The sequence below is a fragment of the Alnus glutinosa genome, chromosome 11 (assembly GCF_958979055.1).
Source record: "Alnus glutinosa chromosome 11, dhAlnGlut1.1, whole genome shotgun sequence".
NCBI classification, from domain to species: domain Eukaryota; kingdom Viridiplantae; phylum Streptophyta; class Magnoliopsida; order Fagales; family Betulaceae; genus Alnus; species Alnus glutinosa.
The window spans coordinates 24,495,203-24,522,695 of record NC_084896.1 but is presented as its reverse complement, the minus strand read 5'-3'; the positions used below and the strand labels follow the sequence as shown (position 1 = coordinate 24,522,695).

Below are 27,493 nucleotides of genomic sequence, written 5' to 3'. Positions count from 1 at the left end.
TAGTTCGAAACAGTCCACCACCACTTTCAACACTTCTTCAACTCTACACAATGACATCGGCAGTAGATCCAACTCACGCATCTCTGTCTTAGGTCCTGACGTTGTTGAGATCTTAGTAAATAAACCAGCCATCCCACGCACCGCCTCCATGTAAGACATAGCCACCCCACCCTTCTTAGTTCCAGCCTCAAAGAGAAACCCACCTAGAGAGAGTTGCAACTTCTTCCCAACCGAATTAGCCCCGGTACCCCCTAACGACCCAAAGGGTGACTCAAGGAACGCCACCATCTTGCTCAGCTCACCCGCTACTTGTCTCCAACCCCGTCCATCTCGACCCTCAGGTAGCCAAATGAAGCCTTTCAGGCCACCAACAGCAAAAGAGGCCACCTCAAGAAACCTACCAGACTTCACAAAATCCTCAATCCCCAACGACTTCAGCGCCTCTTTTATCATGTCCACCAACCAAGCGGAACACAACGAACCCAGAGTCACCATCCCTAAAAAGGACTTCCTTTTCTCCTCCAAGCGAATCACTGAAGAGCCCACCTTCACCGATAAAAGGAACTTTTTGGCTTCCACGACAAATCCTACGCTCCATGACAGGCTTTGAGCGTTAACCTTCGAGAAACCGCATCACAGAGCACGAACAAAGAAGAAACAAAACGGGGAAAGAAACAGCCTTAGCTAATGAAGAGAGAAAAGAAAGGAAGAAAAGACGATCTAAAGAAATGAGCTAACTAGAAGCGCCCTTTCTAGCGGAAAGAGGGAGAGAAGATTTGAAAAAGTTTGAATGACATGCGAGAGAGAGAGAGAGAGAGAGAGAGAGAGAGAGAGAGCAAAATGTATTCGCTAGAACCAAGTTGCCAGAATAATTAAGGCATCCCTCTAGGAATAGAAACTTCACCACAAACACCCGCATCGGGACGGGCCAAGACTAATAAGGACCATCGCAGCGTCTCACCAGCGATATCCGAAGGTTCGAGAGAGATCGGTTTCGATTGGGTGTTCGAATGTGCCACTGTAAGCAAAGGGTATGGGACGACGTCGTCAGCAGTTACAGGGATGACATCATTTCTGTCTTCCACCGGGGGTGAGTTGAGCAATGTCCTAGTGATTCCAATGCTTTCAAGTCGGATTCCTGCCTCTAAAGAATCTTCTGAGGGTATGGGTATGGGTATGATGTCATCGGGTTCTTTTGGGTGCCCTCTTCAATTGGAGTCCTTGTTGTATCCTCCTCTGTTGGCACCGAAGTTGTTGCTTCCGATGGCTCCAGCAACTTCTCTAGGTTCTGTCCCCTTGTTGGTCGGTTCTGAGTTGAACTCTTCTCCGGTGTCCTCCTCTCTAGTCCTTGCGGTTCCTTCTGTGCAAGCCCACACAGTTTCTTTTGTACATGTCCCTGCAGATCCAGTAGAAGAGAAGAAGCTTGCTGAAGATCCTAGTCAGATTCCAGAGTCTGTTGCTGCCCTTCCGTTATCCACTGGTACAACTTTGGGAGAGAAAGTCCGAGATGGAGTCTTTTGGTGGAGGAAGGAGGTATCAAAGCTTCTAGAGAAGAAGGATCAGCCTGTTGTTTGCAATCAGAGTTGGGGGAAGATCTTCAAGATGTATCCGTTCATGACTAAAGAACAGAGACAGAAGCATTGGGAGATTTAGGGTGAGATGATTGAGAGCAAGAAACGCGAGAGTAAGAAGGAGCTTCAAAATCTACAAAGATCCGTAAATTATAAAGACATCAAGGCTTCTTCGAGGCGTAGGAGAGACAAGACCAATAAGTTGTTGGGTTGGATGCTTTGGGGGGTTTTTTGTGGTTTCTCTGGTGCTCTATTCCTTTTTCTTTTCTTTTATTTTTTTCTGGGGGGGGGGGGGTGGGTGCTGTTTGGGTTCTTTTGCGGGTAGTCTTTTGGTTGTTTCTTTGTTTTCTAGGTATTGTCTTGGGGGTTGTTTGCTGGTTTTTTGTTCGAGTTTTTCCGGATTAGCTGTGACTCTCCTGTGTAAATAGGAGCACCTTATGCTTTCTTTTCAATAAAATTTACTTATAAAAATAAAAAATAAAAAATAAAAAAAAAAAGAAAAAAAAAGAAAAAGAAAGAACTGTAGACAGAGGGCAATCGTCAAGATTTTCTCTTCCCCCCTCCCCCAATAATGCTCTAATTTCCTTTCCGATCATCTCCCACATAAGCACCACGATCATCAGAATTTGATGGTGAGACTGTCAGAGATCCAACAAGATGGGTGGATCTCACTCACGCACACTAAGGGCCCACACCCGCACCCTGACCCAGGCCCGAAGAAGAAACAGAGCCAACCTCTGCCTTCACCAACCAAAATGCACATTTTACTTGGGGGTAATCTGGCCATTACTCATTACTCATTCCTTCTTTTTTGTTTTTGGCAAATTAGATTGGCCCAACCATAATGGTTTTGCTCCTTGTGTTTCAACAAAGGGTGTTTGAGCAGGTTCGGACTCTAGTTGTGATTGGGCTCCATTGCTGGAACCACGTCCTGTTTCGTACTAATAATTTTTACCAGCCCAATTAGCTCCTGGCCATGTCCAACTGCTCAATTAGACAATTACCATGTCACCTTCCGCTTTCAAAACTCCAGATGTTTTCTCAAAGTACGAACAGCCCCACTGACGTCCTTGTCCACCCTCAATTCACTCCCACTATCTGCAACGCCAGTCTGAAACTTGGGAGGGATTTGTCGCATCCCCAAGCACGCCACGGTCGTTGGCCTTCTGAGCCTGCAACATGTAACACGTTTTCTGGTTTAATGGGAATTTAGAGTAGAAATGGAGAGAAATAGAGAAATGGAAGAAGAAATTAAAATGGAATTAACACTGATAATAGGCAAATTTGAGGATGCCTAACCCCTCCATGAGTGATTCGAGGTACTCCCCCTCCATTTTCAGCCAAAGGATTGGATACCAATTTTCATGCCTAAAACATTTAACTAGACTTGTTTATATAGACTCATCTAAGGGCCACTAAACTAATAGGCCACTAAGTAATAGACCATTAACTAATAAGGCCCATTAACTACTAAGGTGGCCCATTACTAATATATCTGTTACAATACCGACCCCTTTAAGCACCTTGCCCACAAGGTGCGATTATTTTTGAGTAAAAATATAAAAGCTTCAAAAGTTGGTTGCTGCCCTTTCTTTGTGAACAAAAATATGCTCCAATTGTTGTAGGCCCAATAACCCACAAAAAGCAACCCTTTTCTCAAGGATAAGCAGTACTGGTTCCCATGCAAGTGGTCCCATGCACAAGATCCAGCCCATTGAAAACAATTCATGTGGATGCCACCTTTCCGTCTGCTTAGGCCTAAAGTGCACAGCCCGAAATTGCCCTTCGTCATCCACACGGACCACTCTTCTCCTTCCTCTGCAGCTTCTAGAATCCACAGAGAAAAGCATCGGAACCAGTCCAAGTCTCCGGCCCATAGCTCGGCTTCTCAGACCTCCGGTTCCCTGTCTTGCGCGGCTCCGGCGACAGCAGTGCCGTCCTCCTCGCCCAGCTCTCGTCGCATCCTCTTCTTCTTTCCAACGCCATCGGTGTTTGAGAACAACAAAATCCACTGCAACCTCGGGCAAATATGGAGACAAAAAGGAACTCAAAGTTTGAGTTGAGGTTTTCTGATCCGACCTTTCAGCAAGCAAGTACGGCTCAAGTTGAGAAAAATCCACCGGATCCGGAGTTCGTCTCCTTTCTTCAGCTCTCTTTTCATCTTCTCCGTTCTTGACTGTGGCTAAGTCCACGAACTTCTCAGGAACCGGATTTGATGCTGGAATTGTTGACTTTGTCAATACTGGAATTGTTGTTTGTTGTGTATCTCCAACCAGAGCTGTTTCAGATTCTGGAATTGGTTGTGTGGTGTCAACGTCTTCAACCGGATCTGGAATGTGAATGAGGTCTAGGTTTTCTTCTTTTGCAGGAACTGCAAAACGTGCTCTAAGAGTCTGAACGAATTCTTCCCAAGTGATCGCACATTTGCTAGCTCGTAGTTCCATGAACCATAGATTAGCCTCGCCGACCATATGGAAAGCAGAAATGGACAGTCGTTGCTCTGCCGGAATATTGTAATACACGAAAAATTCTTCAGCTCTGCAACACCACGTTTTCGGATCTTCCCCATCGAATAGGGGAAAGTCCAGCCGAACAGATTTCGGCTTCATGATTTCCTTCCCGGACGTTTCACCTCCTTCTAGAGTAGGCTGAGTAACCAGTGGAGGAAACATTTCCTTCTCCTTACCCTGCGCATTGAACCCAGGAATGCTCGAGATCATGTCCTGAATACGCTGAAATTGAGTCTCGTAATGGAGCTTCATCTCCTCCTGATTCCTCTGCAGTTTCAACATATCCTTCTGCAAATTCTGGATCTGGGTAGTAGTCCTGTTGTTCCAGTCAATTTGATGAACACTGAGAGCTTGCAAGGCTTCTTCCGTTAATTGGTCACGGGTAACGGTATCAACTAGAGATCGAGCTTGATTTTCCTCAGCCATGGTGTTAGATCGGGTTCTCCCAGACAGGAAATCAGAGTGGGCAATTGGATTAGAGGCTCTGATACCAATTTGTAACACGTTTTCTGGTTTAATGGGAATTTAGAGTAGAAATGGAGAGAAATAGAGAAATGGAAGAAGAAATTAAAATGGAATTAACACTGATAATAGGCAAATTTGAGGATGCCTAACACCTCCATGAGTGATTCGAGGTACTCCCCCTCCATTTTCAGCCAAAGGATTGGATACCAATTTTCATGCCTAAAACATTTAACTAGACTTGTTTATATAGACTCATCTAAGGGCCACTAAACTAATAGGCCACTAAGTAATAGACCATTAACTAATAAGGCCCATTAACTACTAAGGTGGCCCATTACTAATATATCTGTTACACAACACTAAAGTAACGGGCCAGGCATAACCCTTCCCAAGAGACGTGGAATCCACCGTATACTGCCTCGGTCCAACCAATACCTCATCGTACACCATAAGACATCTTGACAGCTTCCCCTGCCGGCACACACACCACCGACATGGAAGGCACAGAAGGGTTCACCTTGTGGCCAGACAAAGAGTACCGACCAAGGGGTTCCCCGGAATGATAAGCTTTTGGGACATCATCAAAGGAAGTCTGAAAGGTTTCTAGAACCTTCTGTAACTCAAGCACAAAACCAGCCCATCCCCTACCACCTCTGCCTCCCAGAATAACCACAAAGCCCCTCCGACCGCCACCTCCAAGAGAGAGAGAGAGAGAGAGAGAGAGAGAGAGAAATAAAAGCTTCCCAATCCAATCATTCCTAGGTCCATAGTGTTAGTGATATCACTGATATGTAATTTTTCATCATAATGAATTAAATTCAATTCAATTCAATCATGAATTGGTTCCAAACAGTGTTGGTGATTTGGCTCAAAATATCATTATGGACATGATTTGAAGGACACCCTGGTCCAGAAAGCAGTATTCACTCATTGGATTAATCAAGAACAATACCTCATAACTGGCAATCATTTTCAACAACTCTGCACTACGAACAGATGATGCATGTCCATCAATATCACGCTGAAGTTCGTCAGAGACTTTTGAAGCATCCCAATTAGCCTGACTTACGGCAGCATCTGAAAGTGGAATATATCAAGTCTAACATCCACATAGGATTTGAATATCAATCATGCCAAACAAATAAAAAGCTGGAATTGACAGAAAACATGTAAGATATCCAGTTAAAATCTTACATCAGAGGAAATAATGTTCCTTCAAGGCAAGTAAAAGAGGTAGGTTCAAGAAGACCCATAACATCCTTTAAACAAGGATTTAATTGTTCACAACACCATGCAAACATGTAAGAAAAGTAGATATCAAAACTTTCAGCAACACTAAATAATCACATAAAAAGATGCACCGGAAACCCAAAATCTATATCAAACAACCGCAACCATCACAAGATTAGTATAAGAAAATATAAATCAGAAAGAAAATCATGTGCTTCAAGCATTAAAAAAAATTAAAAAAGAAAAAAGGATGAGTTCCTTTTTCAGGTAAATAAAGTTTCATGGAAAGAAAAGTTGAGAACACTTAAGGAAGCATACCAAAGATTCCCTCGGTCATTACAATCTAAAGTTCAAAAGATCAATAAAATCCAAAAAAAAATGAGTCAGAGGGACATTAACAAAGGCTAGTATCATCCAATTGTACAATAATCTAAAAAACAAAGACTTAGGCAAATTCCAAATCGTAAATCTAAACCTTTGCACAAAATAAGTCCCAATTTCTACAAACTATATAGACAGCAGTAGTAGCTAAGAAAAAGAAATGTACATGGACAGCATGGTTGTCAATTCAACCTTTTTCTTTTTCTTTTTTTAATAAGAGAAATTTTATTAAAAACGCAATGAGCGATCAAGTACACAAGGAGTATACAAGAATGGCAGCTAAGAAAAAGAGGAAAACAAGACAAGGAAATCATTATAACTAATCACTAAAGGGGCAAGGAACGTGACCGTCTAAGAGTACAAGGAATAAAAGAAAAAAGAAATGAGATCCTCAATGGTTTTTTCTTTGTCCTCGAATTGTCTATCGTTACATTCCCTCCACAAGCACCATAAAAGGCAACAAGGAACCATCTTCACCGCACTCCGAAAGCTACCATCCATCCACCAACTAGCGAATAGATCTACCACCCGACGAGGCATAATCCAAGACAGATTGAAACGACCAAAAATGGCATTCTATAGAACGCAAGCGACCTCACAGTGAAGCAGAAGATGATCCACAGATTCCCAATTCTTTTTACACATACAACATCTATTAATCACAATGACTTGCCTCTTACTAAGATTGTCCAAAGCAAGGATCTTCCCTAGCCACTTTCAAAGGAGCCTTAGTCTGCCAAATACTTTTTCAAGGGAAAAAAACAATCTCCTTGTAAGCAAGAGTCTTATAGAAAGATCTAATATCAAACTTCCCTTTGCGAGAAGGAGACCACCAAAGCTTGTCTTCCCCATCACGATCTAATCTGATAGAATACAATAAGGTGAAAAAAGAAGCCAAGACGTCCACCTCCCAATCGTGGGCCGCTCGAATGAATCTGACATCCCACTGAAAAGATCTGTTCTCCAGAATCAAATGCCATGCAACAAGCATGTTCTTGTCACAAGCTACGTCATACAAACCTGGAAAATCTTCCTTAAGGGGTATCTCTCCAACCTACACATCACCCTAGAACCTAATTCTGGATCCATTGCCCAAAATAAGTCTGGTATGGCTACTAAACAAACTCCACCCTTCCTAATGTTCTTCCAAAGCCCTACTCCATGAGACCCAGGTGGGGTCCAAGGAACACCAACCAGCCTAAGAAGAACCATACTTAGCATCCACAACTGATCTCCAATTCATCCATATTGTCCACATCACCCACAGGAACCAACACTGACTTGGCCAAATTGATCTTTAAACCTGAAACTGCTTCAAACAACACAAATAAAACAAGTAGAAAGCGAAGATGATCAAGGTTAGCCTCACAAAAAACTAAAGTAGCATCTGCAAACAGTAAGTGAGAAATATCAACCACTCAGTTACTGCCAGAAACCATTGAGAAACCTAAAAGAAACCCTCTGTGAACAGCAATAGTGAATAACTTGCTTAGGGCCTCCATCACAATGACAAACAAGATAGGCGATAGAGGATCACCATGTCTAAGTCCACAATAGCTGCTAAAAAGCCTGAAGGGGTACCATTCACCAAGGTAGAAAAGCGCACTGAGAAAATACAATGTGCTATCAACGAACACCGTCTCTCCCCAAAACCAGTTGACATAATTATAAGCCTTCTCAATACCTAGCTTGCAAATTAACCCTAGTTCACCTGATTAAATACGATTATCCAAACATTCGTTAGCAATAAGAACTGAATCAAGAATTTACCTTCATTTCACGAAAGCATTTTGCGGTTTCGAGATAATCTTATCCACAACCTTTCTAAGTCTGTTAGCAAGAACTTTTACAATGATCTTGTTTATCCCACTTACAAGACTAATAGGTCGAAAATATTTAAGATCCATAGCCCCAAATTTCTTAGGAATTAGGGCAAGAAAAGTGGCATTAATGCTTTTGACAAACTTGCTATGAGTGTGAAAATCCTGGAATACCCCCATGAGATCTGTCTTAATCACATCCCAACAATCTTGGAAGAACGCTATAGAAAACCCATCAAGGCCTAACGCCTTATCACGATTCATGCCCTTAATCACCTCAGTCATTTTGAGAAGTTTCAAGGAAGAAGCCTCCACCACATCTAAAGTGTTGAAAGCAAGGTTATCCAACCTAGGCCTACAAGAACAAGGTTTAGAAAAAAGTGACTCATAAAAATGAGCTACATGATCCCTAATAGCCTGCTGATCAGAAGAAATAGAGTCATTGATTGAGAAAGACTCCATAGCATTGGATCTCATGTTCGAATTAGCAATCCGATGAAAAAATTTAGTGCATTTATCACCCTCATTAAGCCAAAAAAACCCTAGACTTCTGTCTCTAGTTAATCTCCTCTTGCAGAATAGAGTTCTACAAATCTCTGATGACCTCACATTTCCTTATCTTTTCTTCGAGAGTTAAAAATCGCGTTGTTCCTCCAACCAATCAAAAGCACACAGTTCTCCCAAATACGTAGTTTTTTTTTTTTTTTAGAAGATAAATTTTATTAAAAGCTCAAAAAACGATCAAGTACACAGGGAATATACAAGAACGGCAACTAAGAAGAAGAGGCAAACAATACAAGGATTCCAAATACGTAGTTTTACGAAGCGCCACATTGCCAAACTCTTATTTGTTCGACCTCTTAAGATCATTCTTTAAAGCCTTGAGTTTTATAAAGAAGATGAAACTAGGAGAGCCTTGAAAGTGGTAAGATGTCCACCAAAGTCACACCTTTTCCACAAACCCTTCAGCCTTCAACCACATATTCTCAAACTTGAACAGTCTGGGACACCAATGAATGCCTCCACAATCAAGAATGATCAGAACACAATCTAGGAAGCCTTTTCTACAGAGTCCTGGAAACTTAACTTCCCAATCCAGAGAAACAACAAATTTATCAAGGAGAGACCAAGAAGGATTCTCCTGATTATTAGACCACGTAAACGACCCTGCTCAAAAATTAAGTCTGAAAACTCCATCATGGCGGCATTCAGACGAACATCTCTAAATAGTTTGGCAGGAAAGCAAGTGACATTGAAATTGCCCCCAATACACCAAGGTAACTCCCACTAAGAAGAAAGACCAGCCAATTCATCCCAAAGAGAACTTCTGAGAGCTTCAATGTTAGGACCGTAGACTCCAGCAAAGGCCCAAGAAAAGTCATCCTCAACACTTCTAATTTGACAACTTGACATGTTGCACATCAAATTTACAGTATTTCACAAATACATACTACAAAGCAACTAAACAATGTTCCAGAACAGGGAGAGTACAACCCTAATTGCATCTAGAATAAGCATTGACACAAACATAATTTCTGCATAAGTATGTGTATGTTGTACGGATTAAATCTTTATTTCTTACTACCTGCACATCCTTGGTCAAACTCGAGCAAACAAGAATGAGTACAAGTACGAACAGATGCAGCAGACCCTTCTCCTTTGTTCAGTGACTGCTCCAGTCTACTTTTAAAACTCTCGAGAGCTTTAGAACGCAGATGTCCCAACAAGGTGGTGAAAGTAGGGTGAACAAACTGGACAAGTCATAAGACAACAAGAATCAATTAAGAAATAAAACATAACCATAGAATTGCAAACTAACAATAAGGCGTACTTCTCTTTAACTCTTAACTTTAATCACAAAAACTCTATTTCCACATCAGTATATGAACAGTATTATTTCTAAGACCCAAATGGGCAATATAACAAGACCTTGATTTAATATAAGTCCAACAACCATAAACCTCTTGAAATGCAAAAATAAAAAATAAAAATAAAAATAAATAAAATAAAATAAAATAAAATGGTATCTCGTAGTCCATCAAAGGGTATCTTTATTTGTTGCTTTGGAATTTGAGAAACTGGCAATCATTCTTCATATACACAAGTTAGATATTATGATTGTTAAATCACCAACACGTGAAATATTTAAATGGTGAATTTAATCATTTAATTAATATTCTTAAACTCTCCCTTTATGTGTGGGCCAGAACTTTTCCCTTATTATTAGGTAGAACCCAAAACATGAAATATTTAAATGGGAGCTACAATATAGAGTCGAGGAACAAACTCGGAACCTCTGTTTTGATACTATATTAAATTGTTAATTGTCCCAAGAGCTTAATTGATAGAAAATGAAAAAAAATAAATAAAAAAAAAAAAAAAAAAAAAAGTTGATATGTAATTTCATTATCATAAATACAGCGCAAAGAGACGTAACTATAGTACACATGGAATATACAGAAGAAACCCTAATCTAAGGAAAAAGAACACATTCAAAAAAATTTACAAAAATAGAAACAACCAAACTATGATGTGCATATATATCCAAGTTTAGAAAGTGTTGAACATTATCTTCCACAACTCTATCACCGAAGTCTTTACATCTTCAAAGCTCTGAGCATTCCTTTCTCGTGAAAGACACCACATTAAACACAATGGAGCCAACCTCCATACTTCCATAGTTGTAGCACACCCAACAGGCCAACATGTCCTCTCCAATTGACCAACAAGTTAATCACCCTTCTAGGCATAACCCATTGACGGAGCTCCATAATTCCCTTGCTCTTCACAATGAATCAATAAATGACCAATGAATTCCCTACTCTTCTTGCACATGCAACACTACTTAACCACCTCAACATTCATCTTTCTCTTTTTTTTTTTTTTCTTTTATTACCATAGTGTTACTGCGGAACAACATTCATCTTTCTCAAATTATCAAGCGTCAATATTTTCCCTAATGTTGTTGTCCACACAAAATGCCACCCACAAAGGATCTTTTACTCTCATATACTCTTCCACGGAAAAGATGATCCATTTTGGCTAGTTAGTACTTGATAAAACGACTTCACTTCAAACTTGCTCCTTTTGGAAGGACTCCATCCTATTCCATCCTCCTCTCCTTGTCTTAATTTGAAAGAATACAACCTCTCAAAGAAAGATACTACCACCTTCGCCTCCCAATTTGGAACTGGTCAACTAAAAATTACATTCCACTGAATAATCCCTTCTCGAACCTGAATGTTATCTGCCACCCACGCATCTTTTCTCTGAGCAATACTACACAAATCCAAATAAGAAATCTTCAACAGACTATCCTCAAACCACACATCATGCCAAAAACTAAACTTTGACCCATCATCCCGCACCTCAAATCTAACAAATTTGGAAAACATATCCCACCCGCTTCTTATATGTTTCCAAACTCCCACTCGAAATGTCCCTATAGCCTCTTTAGAGCACCAACCTCGCTCTATACTATCATATTTAGTCTCTTTCATCAATCTCCATAAATTGTCTCTATCCATAGCATACTTGCCACGACCACTTTCCCAAAATAGGTAAATCCTTACCTAATTCACTAAGTGGAATTTAAACTCATCCCCAATACCACCCAATAAAAAATCCCTACTACAATCTCTCAAGGCTAGTGGCCACTTCCACTGGGATAGGGAAAAGAGACAAGTAATACGTGGGTAAATTGGATATAGTACTCTTAATTAGCGTCAATCTACCACCTTAGTTAAATAATTTTTTTTCCTATCCAGCCAACCGACGCTTCATCTTTTCAATAATGCCATTACAAATATAAGTGGCCTTATAAGAAGCACCCAATGGGAAACCCAAACACTTCATTTTTTTTTTTTTTTATAAGTAATAAAGATTTAAAAAAATAAAATAAAAAGCGTAAGGCGCCCTCAAGTACACACGAACTACCAAAGCAGCCTACAACAAGAAAAGAAAACCCAACAACCCTAAAAAACCCAAGCCCTCAAGCCCAAAACCTTAGGGAGAACCCCCACCTTACACCAGGTGCAACTTGTCTTTCATAAGCCGGGAGGTAAAACACCCAAAGGGTAAAGGGAGTCGCCATCAATGAAGAGACTCTACAACCAAGAATACTTGCCAGTTCTACATCTTCCACATCTCCTATAGGAACAATATCTGATTTCGCTAAATTGATTCTCAATTCCGAAGCTACTTCAAAACATAAGAAAAAAAAAAATTTGACAAGTAAGAAAAATTTCATTAAAAGCTTAAAGTGCAATCAAGTACACTGGGAGTACACAAGAACGACAACTAAGAAGAAAAGGAAAACAACACAAGAAAATCATTATAACTAATCACTAATAGGGCAAGGAACGTAGCCGTCCAAGAGTACAAAGAATAAAAGAAAAAAGAAATGAACTCCTCAATGATTCTATTTTTGTCCTCGAACTGTCTATCGTTGCGTTCCCTCCACAAGCACCAAAAGAGGCAACAAAGAACCATCTTTGACACAACCGCACTCTGACAGCGACCACCCGTCCACCAACATGCAAATAGGTCAACCACCGATGAGGCATAATCCAAGATAAACTGAAGCGACTAAAAATGGCATTCCATAGAAGGCAAGCGACCTCACAATGAAGAAGTAGATGATCCACAGACTCCCCACTCTTTTTACACATACATCATCTATCAATCACAATGACTTGCCTCTTTCTGAGATTGTCCAAAGTAATGATCTTTCCTAGAGCTGCCACCCAAGCGAAAAAGGCCACTTTTAAAGGAACCTTGGTCCGCTAGATACTTTTCCAGGGGAAATGAACTATGTCCTTGTAAGCTAGAATGTTATAGAAAGATCTAACATCAAACTTCCCTTTGCCAGTAGGAGACCACCAAAGCTTGTCTTCCCCATCACGATCTAATCTGATAGTATACAATAAGGTGGAGAAGGAAGCCAAGACATCCACCTCCCAATCATGTGTCGTTTGATAGAACTTGACATCCCATTGAAAATATCCGTTCTCCAAAATCAAATGAGCTGCAATGAGTGAGTTCTTGTCTCAAGTTATGTCAAACAAACCTGGAAAAGCTTCCTTAAGGGGCATCTCTCTGCACCATACATAATCCCAGAATCTAATCCTGGATTCATCTCCCAAAGCAAGTCTGGTATGGCTACTAAACAAACTCCACCCCTTCTTGATGTTCTTCCAAAGCCCTACTCCGTGAGACCTTGGTGGGTCTAAAGAACACCAACTAGTCCAAGTAGAACCATACTTAGCATCCACAACTGATCTCCACAAAGCCTTTCTCTCATGCTCATAACGCCACAACCACTTCCCTAATAGAGCCTTATTAAAGGTCCTCAAATTCCGGATACCCAAACCACCTTCTGGAATAGGGGAACAAACCGTGGACCAGTTAACCAGGTGGTATTTGAATTCTTCACCTATGCCTCCCCACAAAAAATCTCGATGAAGCTTCTCTATACGACTAGCAACACTAGTGAGAATAGGGAAGAGAGAAAGGAAATACGTGGGGAAATTAGATAAAGTACTCTTTATAAGGGTAACTCTACCACCCTTTGATAAATACATCATCTGCCAACTAGCCAGCCATCTTTCAATCTTACCCACTACATCATCCCAAATGAACTTGGCCTTAAAAGGGGCCCCCAACAGAAGACCTAGATACTTTAAAGGTAGAGAGGAAACTCCACAACCCAAAATACCAGCCAAATCGTCCATATTAACAACATTGCCCACAGGAACCAGCATTGACTTGGCCAGATTGATCTTTAAACCTGAATCAACTTCAAAAAATAAAAACAAAAACAAAAAAAAAATTGAAGAAAATGAAAATGATCAAGATTAGCTCCCTAAAAAACTAAAGTGTTCTCCGCAAACGATAAATGAGAAATATTAGCACCCCGTTACTACCAAAACCCATTGAGAAACCTGATAGATACCCCATATGAACAAAAACAGTGAACAACTTACTTAGGGCCTCCATCACAATGGCAAACAAAAGAGGCGACAGGGGATCACCTTGTCTTAGACCACGAGAACTGCTGAAAAAATCTAAGGGAGTACCATTCACCAAGACAGAGAAGCGCACCAATGAAATACAATGCTCTATCCACGAACACCATCTCTCCCCAAAACCTCATCTTCTCAACATATACAGTAAGAAGCTCCAGTTGAATGATCGTATGCCTTCTCAATATCCAGCTTGCAGATCAACCCCAGTTCACCTGATTTAATGTGACTATCCAAGCACTCATTAGCAATAAAAACTAAATCAAGAATTTGACTACCTTTCACAAAAGCATTTTGGGGCTTCGAGATTATCTTATCCACAACCTTTTTAAGTCTATTAGCAAGAACTTTTGCAATGATCTTGTCGACCCCACGAACATGACTAATAGGCCGAAAATCTTTAAGATCCATAGCCCCAGACTTCTTTGGAATTAGAGCAAGAAAAGTGGCATTAGTGCTTTTTACAAACTTGCTATGAGTGTGAAAGTCCTAAAATACCCCCATGAGATCTGTCTTAATCACATCCCAGCAATCTTGGAAGAACGCTATAGAGAACCCATCAGGGCCTGGAGCCTTATCACGGTTCATGCCCTTAACTACCTCTAAAAACCTCCTTTTCCACAAAAGGAAGTTCCAAGGAAGAAGCTTCAACCTCATCCAAAGAGTCGAAAGCAAGGTTATCCAACCCAGGCCTCCAAGTATAAGGTTATGTAAAGAGGGACTCATAAAAATGAGCAACGTGATCCGTAATAGCCTGCTAAAAAAGAAATAGAGCGATTAGCTGAAAGAGACTCTATGGCATTGGACCTCCTATTCGAGTTAGCTATCTAATGAAAAAATTTAGTGCATTTATCACCCTCTTTAAGCCAAAGAACTCTAGACTTCTGTCTCCAACTAACCTCCTCCTGCAAAGTAGCGTTCTCCAGATCTCTAATGACCTCACTTTTTTCTGGTCTTTTCTTTGGAAGCTAAACCACGTTGTTCCTACAACATATCAAGAGCGCACAATTCTTCCAGAAGCCTTTTTTTGTGAAACTCCACATTGCAAAACTCTTGTTCGTTCCATCTCTTAAGATCATTCCTTAAAGCCTTAAGTTTTTGAGAGAAGATGAAGCTAGGAGAACCTTGGAAATGGTAAGACATCCACCAATGTCACACCCTATCCACAAACCCTTCGGCCTTCAACCATATATTCTCAAACTTGAACGGTCTGGGACCCCAATGAATGCCTCCATACTCAAGAAGAATCATGAAATGATCAGAACACAATCTAGGAAGCCTTTTCTGGATAACCTGGAAACTTGACTTCCCAATTAGGGGACACAAGAAATCTATCAAGGCGAGACCAAGTGGGATTCTCCTGATTATTAGACCACGTAAACAACTCTCCTGCAAGAGGAAGATCCATAAGACCCTACTAAAAAATAAAGTCCGAAAACTCCATCATGGCAGTGTTTAGGCAAACATCGCTCGATCTTTTGGCTGGAAAACAAATGACATTAAAGTCTCCCCAAATACACCAAGGCAACACCCACCAAGAAGAGAAGCCAGCCAACTCATCCCAAAGAGAACTTCTGAGAGCATCAATGTTAGGATCGTAGACCCCAGCAAAATCCCAAGAAAAGTCCTCTTCAACACTTCTAAAAGAACAGGCAAGAACAAACTCACCCACAGACACATCAATTTTCTCTACAATCCTTTTTTCCCACATAATCAACATACCACCAGAGGCACCACAAGAAGCTAAGTAACACCAATCTGCAAAAGGATAACTCTAAAGATTTCTCACAAGAGAATTAGAAATAAACTTCAGTTTAGTTTCTTGCAAACAAACAATATATGCCTTCTATTGCCTCAATAAATTTCTAACTTTTAACCGTTTCTCACCCTCGCTTAACCCTCTAACATTCCATGAAAGGATTTTAGGCTTCATTACAGATTACCGTGCACCCTCTTTTTGCGCTTACCACTAGAAGAGCTTCTGTTATATGTCTCATAATTAACAGAATAGAAAAGTCTGCTTAGCTCCCTCGTACCTTTGGTGCCCGATTTCATACCCTTACCCATTTCCTTCTTATCCTGACTAGCAATGAGATCCATATATAAGGGCTGAAGCTGACCTTCGGAGCCAACACACTTAATCCCCATTGGAGGACTGTACTCTAGGGCCATCTTCAGCAGTAACTCCAAAGACCCCTTACCAAAAAATCCCCTGTGTCACTAGGGCAACAGGATAGAGGAGCAGGCTCTTCCTCAGGGATAATTCATCGCAAATGTCAAATTGTTCAAAATTAACATCACAAAAAATTAGCATATCATCAACAAACAGTAAATGAGACACTACAAACTGGATTATTCCTCGACGCCATAGAGAAACCTATCAAAAGACCCCTATCCATTGTCGCAATCATCATCCAACTCAATGCCTCCATAACCACCACAAATAACAGTAGCGATAATGGATCCTTTTGTCTCAATCCACGAAAGCTAGAAAAAAATTCTGACGATGTTCCATTTACAAGAATGGAAAAATCGCACTATAGATATACAATGCTCTATCCAATCCCTCCATTTCTCCCCAAATCCCGATCTCTTTAACAAATAAAGCAAGAACTCCCAATTTACATGATCAAAAACTTTCTCTAAATCCAACTTGCACAACACCCCGAATTCCCCCAATCTAATCGGATTGTCTAAGCATTCATTAGGGATTAACATTGAATGGGTCGTGTTTACAAGTTCAAAAAAAAAAAAGGCATTGTATGGTCCCAAGCAATCACCGAGGGCATGGTTTGGAAAATTCTCTCAAGTGTCAGTGGATTGGTCTTCAGAGAGTTCAAATAGATCATTTAGTATTTCACTCATACTAGATTTGGCTATATTCTCCTCGTGGAATATGTAGATGATATTGTTATTATTGGAGATGATTTAGAAGGCATTGTCCAATTGAAACAATTTTTACAATGGTTTCAAAAAAAGGATTTGGGCAAACTTTGATATTTTCTAGGTATTGAAATTGCTAGATCTCATACAAGTATTAACTTATCTCAGAGAAAGTATGTACTTCATTTGTTAGATGAGACAGGTGTTCCAAGTGCTTGTCCCATTGAGGTTTTGATGGTTTCAAATTGTAAATTACTGAAGGATGAAGCAAAATTATTTGAAGATTCTGCCAGGTATCGTCGTCTAACTGTAAAGTTGAATTATCTTACTATTACTAGGCCATATATTTCATATGTAGTTAGTGTTGTTAGTCAGTTCGTAGTGGATCCTCAAGTTTCACATCGGGAAGCTATTACACGTATTATTTGGTATTTGAAGAGAGCCCCTAGTCTAGGGATACTGTATAGACCGAATGAACATCTTAAGGTAGAAGGTTTTACTGAGCAGATTGGGCTAATTCTCCTTCAAATAGATGATCTACTACAGGATATTGTACATTCTTAGGTGGTAATCATGTAACTTGGAACTTTGGAAGAGTAAGAAAACAAACAGTCATGGCTCGATCAAGTCTTGAAGCAGAGTAGAGAGAAATAGCTCAAGCTACTAGTGAGTTGACATGGTTACAACATTTTCTTTAGGAGATTGGTTTATGGGCTCCTACTCCTATCCCTTTGTTTTGTGATAACTAGGTTGCTATACATATTGTATCTAAGCTAGTTTTTCATGAAAGGACCAAGCATATTGAGGTCGATTGTCATGTCATTCGAGACAAAATACTCGATGGAGATATCTCTATAGCATTTGTGAAGTTTTAACATGCATTTCAGCTTGTCTTAGAAAGAGGCACTTAATTGTAATTGATAGGTGTTGTATGTGCAAGATGATGGGGAAATGGTAGACCACCTTCTTCTTCATTGTGAGGTTGCTTGTGTCTTATGGAATGCCATCTTTAGCCATTTCAACTTGTCTTGGGCTATGCCTCTTCGAGTGGTAGATTTATTCACTTGTTGGTGGACGGGTGGCCGCTCTCGGAGTGCTATTGTGTGAAAGATGGTTCCTTTTTGCCTTATGTGGTGCTTGTGGAGGGAAAGAAATGATAGGAACTTCGAGAACAAAGATAGAACATCTGAGGAGCTTAGAACTTTCTTTTTTTATTTTTTGTACACTTGGACTACTGCGTTCCTAGGTCCCTTAGTGATTAGCTTTCATGATTTTCTTATATACTCCAAGTATACTTGGTTGCGCTTTGCATTTTTAATGATATTTCTCTTAGTTATCAAAAAAAAAAAAATGCATTGTTTGTAGTATTAATATCTTCTTATCAGATGGAGGGAATGGATAAAATTTTGCATCTCTACAGTGAAATTTTCCATCTTGGTGAATGGCACTTCGACTGGCTTCTTTTAGAGTTCTCGAGGGATTAGACAAGGTGATCCGCTTTCTCCTTTGTTGTTTGTGGTGGTTATGGAATTGCTAAGCCTGATGTTGAATGCGTCTATGCTCCAAGGTTTGTTGACAGGCTTTTCTATGGGAACCAGGAATAATGAAGAATTAGTGGTGAATCATTTGTTGTTTGCAGATGATACTTTAATTTTTTGTGGTGCACAGGCAGAACAAGTTCAAAATGTGAGATGTACTTTCTTATGTTTTGAGGCCGCATCAGGGTTAAGGATCAATTTAGGTAAATCCAAAATTGTTCCCATAGGCCAGGTGGAAGATGTTGATTATTTGGCTCATATTCTTAGGTGTAGACTTGGGTTGATGCTGATGACTTATTTGGGTTTGCCGTTGGGGGCTTCTTTTAAATCTATTTCTATTTGGAATGGAGTTCTTGAGAAAGTGGAACGAAGGTTGGCTAGGTGGCAAACACTTTATTTATCCAAGGGTGGTAGAGTGACGTTGATTCATAGTACTCTTTCTAGCATTCCTACTTATTATTTATCTTTGTTCCCCATTCCTGTGAGTGTAGCTAAGAGACTAGAGCGGCTTCAATGGGAATTCTTGTGGAGTGGCATGAAGGATGAGGCTAAATTTCATTTAGTAAATTGGCATAGAGTTTGCACTCCAATTAAAGAAGGTGGCTTGGGAGTTCGAAATGTTATTAAATTTAATCAAGCTTTACTGGGAAAGTGGATGTGGAGGTTTGTTCAGGAGCGAAAGGCTTTGTGGAGGTCGATGATTGATGTGATGTATGGGAGTGCGAGGGGAGGATGGTGTTCTTTACCGGTGATAAGGTCTTATGGTGTGAGTTTATGGAAGTATATTCGAAGAGGGTGGGATACTTTTGCTAAGTATGTGCGATTGGAGGTGGGAGATGGGTATCATGTTCGTTTTTGGCATGATCTGTGATGTGGAAATAGGCTACTTAAGCTATGTTATCCAATTTTGTACACTCTTGCTCGTTTTTCAGACGCTTGGGTGGTTGGTAATTTGTCTGTGGTAGATGGAGTTGTTCATTGGAATGTTGTCTTTACGTGTTCTGCTCAGGATAGGGAGGTGGAAATGGTTCTTTCCTTTTATGAGCAGTTATATTCTACTCGGATTCGACATGAAGAGGTTGATAGGTTGGTGGAATCTTTCCAAGAGGAGGAGCTTTGAAATGAAGACTTTTTATAGAGCCTTAGCTTGTCAAGAGGTGGTCTATTTTCCTTGGAAGGGTATTTGGCGTGTTAAGACTCCAAAGCGGGTGGCATTTTTTGTGTGGACAGCGGCATTAGGAAAGATTTTGACACATAACAATTTGCGTAGGTGTCATATTGTGGTGGTTGAGTGGTGTTGTGTGTGTAAGAAGAATGTGGAATCCATTGATCACCTTCTACTTCATTGTGATGTGGCACGGGTTGTTTGGAGCTCTTTCTATAGTTTATTTGGGATGGAGTAGGTCATGCCAAGAAGAGTGATGGATTTATTGAGTGGTTGGGGCACTTTGTTGGACCATGGCCATGTTACGCGTCTTTGGAAGCAAGTTCCCTTGTGTGTTATGTGGGGTCTTTGGCTTAAGTGGAATGCAAGGCTATTTGAAGATGTGGAGTTACTGGTTGTGGACTTGTGTCGAAATATGCTTAATATGTTATATGTTTGGTTCTTGGCTCATAGCCCGAGTCGTGTTATATATGCTAAGTTTTTACATTCATGTTATTTTGTTTCCTTTAATTACCGGCACTTTTGTATACTTCCTGTGTACTAGAGTTACACCCCTCTGCACTTTTTGTTGAAACCTTATTACTTATCAAAAAAAAAATGTCCAAATTTATGTTATCATGATTTTATTGTTCTTTTTTCTTCTCCTAGCTAGGTGTTTTCTCGTGTATACTTCCTATGTAATTGTGGGGTGGGGGCTTACACTTTTAATGGTATCTCAATTACCAATCAACAAAAAAATAATGCCCAAATTTGAGGCCAACTACAAAAACCAAATATTCTACTAGTTGATGAAATGCTTCTCATCTCTATCTAGCTAAACTTGTTGGAGACAATAAGTTGGAGCCAGGGTCGTTGGACAACAAACTAATATAGAGAGTTCAAGAAATGTAAGGCTATAGGCATCAGTAGCTGCTATGATTTCTGAAACAGGTCAACTAAATGAAGCCCATTGTTCTTCTATTCAATAAGGCAGATCCCCTTGGCTCATCTTTAAAAGATAAACCCCATCCCTAGCCCAAAATGACCAGGGTTGAATAGACCCTTCATGATTGGAGGGCTAATTCCATTTAGGTGAAAGGTCCTTGCAATCAAATGGAACCCACCTAAAGACCATTTTGAGTCTACAAATCAATTCCAAAATGCATTTCTCTCCATCCTTGCCATTCAAGGCATCCTCAAAAACGCTAATCAACATCCTTGAGGCAGACATGAAAGAGTGATGTAAAATTTGTTATGGCAGCAGAATTTCCCAGCATCACATAGTTTGCCTTAACTTTAGATCATATAAGTTACTTGTGGAGTTCAATCAAACTGAAATTATGCTTGTGTGTTCAATTACTAAAAATGTGGTGTAATCATTTTAACCTTTTTTCCCCCTTTGTAGTTGTAACATTGAATCCTGCTCAGCAATGATGTTCAGATGCCAAAATCTAGTCTAAATTTCTAGGGTATAGAATATAATGATTCCAAAACTCGCTAGAAAGGCCAAGGGGGCGGAGTCACAATGCTTGATTGTGAAAGCAAGTAAATTGGATAGCTAAACAGTTTGGAATGAATCTATAATAAATAGCGGAAGGAATAAAGGTAGCTTGAAGATGGGCAGAGAGGCAAAAGCAACCTTACCTATTCAACTTGGATACTTGCTACATTAAAGAATCTAGGAGCATAATCAATAGCAAAACACAACACATGGTGGCCATATAGCACACATACAGGAGCAGGGTGAAGGGATATAATATAGCAAAGTCCATTACAAGTCATAAAATTATTTATCCAGAAAAATATGCAATAAATTAAATGAATTTGTGTGTAACAATTGAAACTAAGATAACAATTGAGAAAGAGTGAGGGCTTACATCCAATGCTTTTGACTCCAGTTGCCGTCGTTTTGCATTTCGTAGACCTTCATCATAGAATTCTGTCTCCATGTCATATCTGTTTGGGTCGTTGAAGCCGCCCGAGGGGGGAGGCGTCCGAAAGCAAGGTTATAACTCAAATTAATTCTAAAAAAAAAACGTAGTCCAAGACTATACAATCAACAGTTAGATCTATATATAGAACAACCACCCCAGATTGAGGAGCGTCTGGCTGAATCTTGTTGGGGTAAATCAACGATGGTCGATGGGCAGTAGAGGGATGCATCCAGATTCATAGAATAAAGCAAGAGGTGGATAGAGAACTAGATAATTAGAATTCATGCTCAAGGGTCTCTAAACATAGAAGCTCTTCTAAAAAATATATATATTTTTCTTGTCAAGGAGTGTCAAGAAAAAAGAGGATCAGCAACCTCAAAGAAATATTTCCCAGGTAAATTGGGCATATTTAAAGATTTGAATATTAAAAGACACAAGCTGAATGGAACTAACTCTGAAAAATATTTTTCTAAAATTGAGCTGAGCTGTTTCCCAAAACCTGATACTGGAGCTGCTTGAACAGCTTCCTCCAGTGCCAACCAAGCCTGAATTAAATTCAATAATGACTAATATGAAAAAAGAAAATTCCAAATTAATCTAGAAGCAACTCCGGGAAAAGAGGATGGACAAAGGTGTACCTTATCAGAGGTCAAGCGACTTAACTTCTCATTGGCAATCTCTTCACACCGGACAGTGGCAACCATTACCTAATAAACAAACAGATAAATGCATGTGAAGATACCACAACCACTTCCAAAAGGAAAAAAGAAAAGGGAGTCATAGAATAAAATATAAAACCTTGTGAGCAGGAAGATCCAAATCCTTGTTCTCTTTTATAACTTTCCATATCAGCTGTGCACTGAACGAAAATCCAGAAGCAGGGACAACACCACGTCTATCACCAGCAAGCCCTCCAGGAGAAATAGAATGGAAAAATTGCTGCCTCAATTGAGCAACCTGTATAAGACAGGACATATAGATGTAAACCTATATATTCCACTCTAAAATCAAGAAGAATGGAAATTTTCTAAGGATTGATCAAATGAGGTCTGGATGTCAAGGAGTTAAGTTCCATTTATTGCAAGAATTTAAACTTCCAGAAATAAGATAATTCATTAAACAATCCAAACATTCAGCACTGTACTACAAGAGAAGTTTACAAATATCTCAGATAATCAAGGCACAATGTAGTTTACAAGATAAAGAATAAAAAATTTCCAGAAACAAGTGGAGAAACAGTACAGGAGGCCTTCAAGTGAATAAGAATAGAGAAAATTATACATGTGTGTGTACATATATAAACGAATCTGGACAGTAAGAAAACAAACTTCTTGAGATTCTTCTTATATTAAACAGATTACCTCCTCTTTGAACTTCTCCTCCTTCTCCTCATAATTGGATAAAGCAGTGATCTCAACCTTCATGTCAAAGAAAGTAAATCAACACATAAAATTAATTACCAAGAAAACAATGTGAACAACCGACCAGTTAGAGAGAGAGAGAGTATACTACATTAAAAAATTCACTAAGAGGAGTATTCTCGTGGGCTTGGGGCTTGGGCACTGCATCCCATATCTGCAGAATGTACAATCTCTGAGAAATACTGAATAAAAATAATAAAGAGAACGGGGCAAAAGTCTGACTGTAAAAATAAACGACAACCTTCTGAATATCTTTCGTTAAAACAGGCTTCAAACGTTCAAGTGGGGTCTACATGGAAAGCCATGAAGACTACAAAGATTAATATGAAAAAATAGAGCATTCGAATAAAAGACCCAAAGTATTTGTAAACATGTACATTGAGAATAAGTTTGCTTAGTGCAGACCTTTGTTTTATCACGTATAACAAACAACAAGGTTGATTTACGGGGACTGAACAAACGCATCATGACCTACGTATAGTACAGTAACCAGAAGGTATCATACACCAACCAAGAAATGTTGACCGGAAAGAACATGACTATACAGTACCTGAAAAACTGTTTTTAGAAGAGGTTTATGGGCAGCACGCTCCCTACCAATATCATGGCACCACCTGTAAAGAATATTCAATCTCTAGTTGCAATCTAACACGATTCCTCATTACATGTGTACATAAACTCCTAAATAAGCATATTTATATTCCATGTATCTGTATAAGAGATTCCAAACCAAAAGCTCATTTTTTTTTAACAGCCTATGTTTTCACGAAAAGCAACCATTTCTAAAGACTCAATGGTTTGATTAAATATTAAAGAAAATGCTTAAATCATAAAAACTTACATGTTTATCAGTACAATGTCAGAAACTGCCAAAGCAAATAGAGCACTTTGTTTCTCAAATGCAGCGTCATCCTGGAAGTGAGAGAAAACAAATAAAAAAATATTAAAAAAAAAACTATGAGAATGGAAGAAATTCCCGTGGAGGTATAAGTTTTATAAAATATCATGTACTTATCCAAAATAAAAATCCTAAATGAAAGTTCAGCTATCCTGCTGCTAACACACTGATACCAGTTAAAGGAACTGAGAAATATGAATGGGCCTCAAAATTTCAAAAATATTCAGAAACATACACCATTAAAAAAATTGAAGTGCAAAGGAATTGCAGTGTTGTTATTTTTTTATAAGTTAGACTACAGTGTTAATTACTTAATTAAATTAATGAGAAGAAGAATAGCACACCACAATCCATCTTCGGTCAATGCAAGAAAAGGAAAGTGTTAAGCCTTGGACAGTAGCATCCATACAATGCCGAAGATGTAAAGATTTCCATATGAGAAAGCTTCAAATAGATAATGGTAGGGATTTAGTTTCAAATAGTCCATGTAGGATATAATGACCAAATAAATAAAAAGCAATCATCAGTTGAGGAAACAAAAGCTCGACTGTTGGGTTTTCTCAAAATCAGAGAAGGAACTATGCTCAAGGGGAAGGAGCAGGAACAATATTAAAAATTTTACAAATAAATATAGGTTTTTGGGGTTGAAGAGGCTGCAATATCTTCGAAATCCACTAATGCAAGTATTTGTCAGCATGCCTCTATGTTCCTAAAACTAACTTCATCATGGAAGAAAAACAACAATCTATGTCAAATAGGTTCAACATCTACCATAAACCAAGCTATCAATAAAACATGAACTCATTAGTCCTGGGAATAATGTGGCAAGCTTCCATTCTAATGCCACCATTATTTCTAAAAGAAAGCCATTGTGAAGCCGTCCAGACCCAGCGCCTTATCTTCATTCAAATCCCTTACCACATCTTACATATCATTCTTCTCAAACTCTCTTTCTAACCAAGTACTCTCATCCTCATCAATGGATAGGAAAGATAGACTATTCACCCTTGGCCTCCAAGAACACTACTTAAAATATAGATTGTTATAAAAATGTACTATATGCTGCTCCTTTATCTCCATAGGATTCTTAGACAATGCTCCATGTATATTCAAAGAGTCCACATGATTGAATTTGCGATGTGAATTGGCCACCCTGTGAAAAAAAAAAAAAAATTTGCGTTTTTGTCCACGTCCTTCAACCACAAAGCTCATGATTTCTATCTCCAGTTCATTTCCTCAAAAAGGAGAGTTTTCTCCAACTCCCTCTACATATCTCTCTTTCTTACCCTCTCCTCCTCCACTAAGCAATAGCACTCTTCAATTATAACTAGCTCTTGAATGCCTTCCAATAATTCATTCTTTTTCTTCCCTACATCACTGAACACTTCATTACTCCATTTCTTCAAATCCGCCTCTTGAGTTTTCAACTTATTAGCCAAAACGTAACTTGGTAATCCCTAAAGCTCATAGGACATCCACCAAGTTTTAACCTAATCAACAAAACCATCAGATTTCAACCACATGTTTTCAAATTTAAAATACGTCTCCCTCCTCTAGGCGCCTCACAATCCAACAACAAAGGAAAGTGATCAGACAAAAGTCTTGCCAAGTTCCCCTGTGTCACTTCTGGAAACTGTTCTACCCATTCAGGAGAAATTAAGAATCTATCAATTCTAGACCATGTTTGATTTTCTTGATTATTCAACCAAGTAAACTGACCACCTTCAAGCGAAAGATCCACCAACTCCTCCATTGTTGCAGAATAACCGGAAACACTTGATCTCTCACTTGGAAATCGAACCACGTACATTAAAATCTCCCCCAATACACCAAGGCATCTCCCAACTACTTCTTCTGGACGTATACCTTCTGATTCTGATTCCTATGATGCACTCACTAGTCAGCTTAGCGAACTTGTTCAATGCCTGTGTACTACACTTCCTTCTTCCACTGCTACATTTGCTGATTCAAATAATGTTGCATGTGTGGCCAATTCATCCCCGTCTTGGGTCATTGACTCTACCGCTAATAAACATATATATGGTATATTATCTCCCTTTTCTGATTTGATTCCTGCTCAACACCACATTGTTTTAGCTGATGGTTCTTCTCGACCCATTGTTGGGAAAGGTGTTCTTCATCCTACCAATTCTTTTTCCTAACCATCTAGTCTCTATGTTCCAGATTTTTCTTTTAATTTGCTTTATGTTAGCCAATTAACTAAAGCCTTACAATGTGAAATTTATTTTTCCCCTACTTGTCTCTTTCAGGATCTTAAGACCAAGAAGATGATTGGTTCGGGACATGAGTAGGACAACCTTTATTGTGTGGATGTTGATGGCTCCTTTTCTCTCGTTTCATCAAACTTGAGTGGGTGAGTTACATTAGATGCTGGCTTTCCTCGAAGTAAATGAGTGGCATCTAGTTTCTAAGGCACTTGTTTTGGAGGGGAAACAGAAGGGGGGTCTCCTATCCGGTCGCTTTTACATGGCAGTATTACACTCGATGGACAAAGTTGATGAGAAGATGGTGTGGTCAAAGCCGGTGTCCGTGACTCCTCTCGATTTGCTTCTATTAGTGTTGGCGTATGGTGGTGAGGAGGTGCGAACAGCGGTGAATTGCTACGAGCTTGATATCTCTAGGTTGTCGATGGTGATTTCCAATGATGCAACGAAAAAGACGATAGATATATAGCCGAAGGGCAGTTCCGTCAATTAATGGTTGAAGGTGTTTCTAGGGCTTTCTCGGTTAGTGATGGATCGGGTCAGAGGATATGTGGGTCAGTTAGTTGGGTTGGGTTCTAAGTTCAATGGGTTCAAGCCTAAGAATATTGGCAAGAAATCCATTATCCACCTTAAACCAGTTTGCAAGTCTTCCGGTTAGGGCTTTTAGGCCTGGTCCTTTGGTTTTGGCAGTACTCATGGAGCTTCCGATGAAGTTTCTTCACCGGTGATCTTGATAGAGGAAGGTTTTGGGTCTGAATCGGTGCATGGCTCAGTGTTGGGGTTGCTGGAGGTTTGGTCTGAGTTGTTCTCAAAAGACCACTGGTTGGGTAATGAGGTTTTGGTTTCCACTGCTCGAGATGGGCTTGTCCATGTGAATTCCTCTCAGCTTGAGCAAGAATCAACAGTGTCTTTAGAAGCTTCTCTCAAGTCTAAGGAGTTTGCTCCGGCTCCAGTTCACCTTTTCCCTAGTAGTTCTTCCTCAGGGGCTGCTGAGTTGGGAGAGAGGCTTCGTCTTTCTCGTCCAATGGCATCGACCTCAAAACCATTCTAGAAGTATTATAGGACGGCTAAGGAAGGTCAAGTAGTAAAAATGGATGAGCATTTTTTTTTTCGATTTTGTGGCGGCGAGTTTGCTGATGGGATTCCTTTTCCTCCCTTGGGTGCCACTCCTGAGCCAGAGCTTCCTTTGGAGTCAAATTTAGTGCAAAGCTCTCAAGTGCCGCCCCTTGTTGACGAGGCAACTTCTATGAAGGATGTCATTAAGCGAACTCCTCCGGTGAGGGGATTCTTATGGAGGGGTTTTTTTCGCCTAAAGTGCCGGTCATGTCGCTAACAACCCTAATTGTTAAGGAAGATGAGGTGGTAGGGACTCCCTCTCATTTGCGTCCTTGTGTCTCTCCATTAGCTGATAAGGGTGAGGACCTTCGGGTGAACTGTCTAGTCGAGTCTC

At 39.8% G+C, this 27,493-nt stretch overlaps 1 pseudogene; it reads right to left on the bottom strand.

The window, feature by feature from the left end:
• Positions 1 to 27,493, bottom strand: part of LOC133881623 (protein ROOT HAIR DEFECTIVE 3 homolog 2-like) — a 44,455-nt pseudogene that overhangs the window by 9,314 nt on the left and 7,648 nt on the right.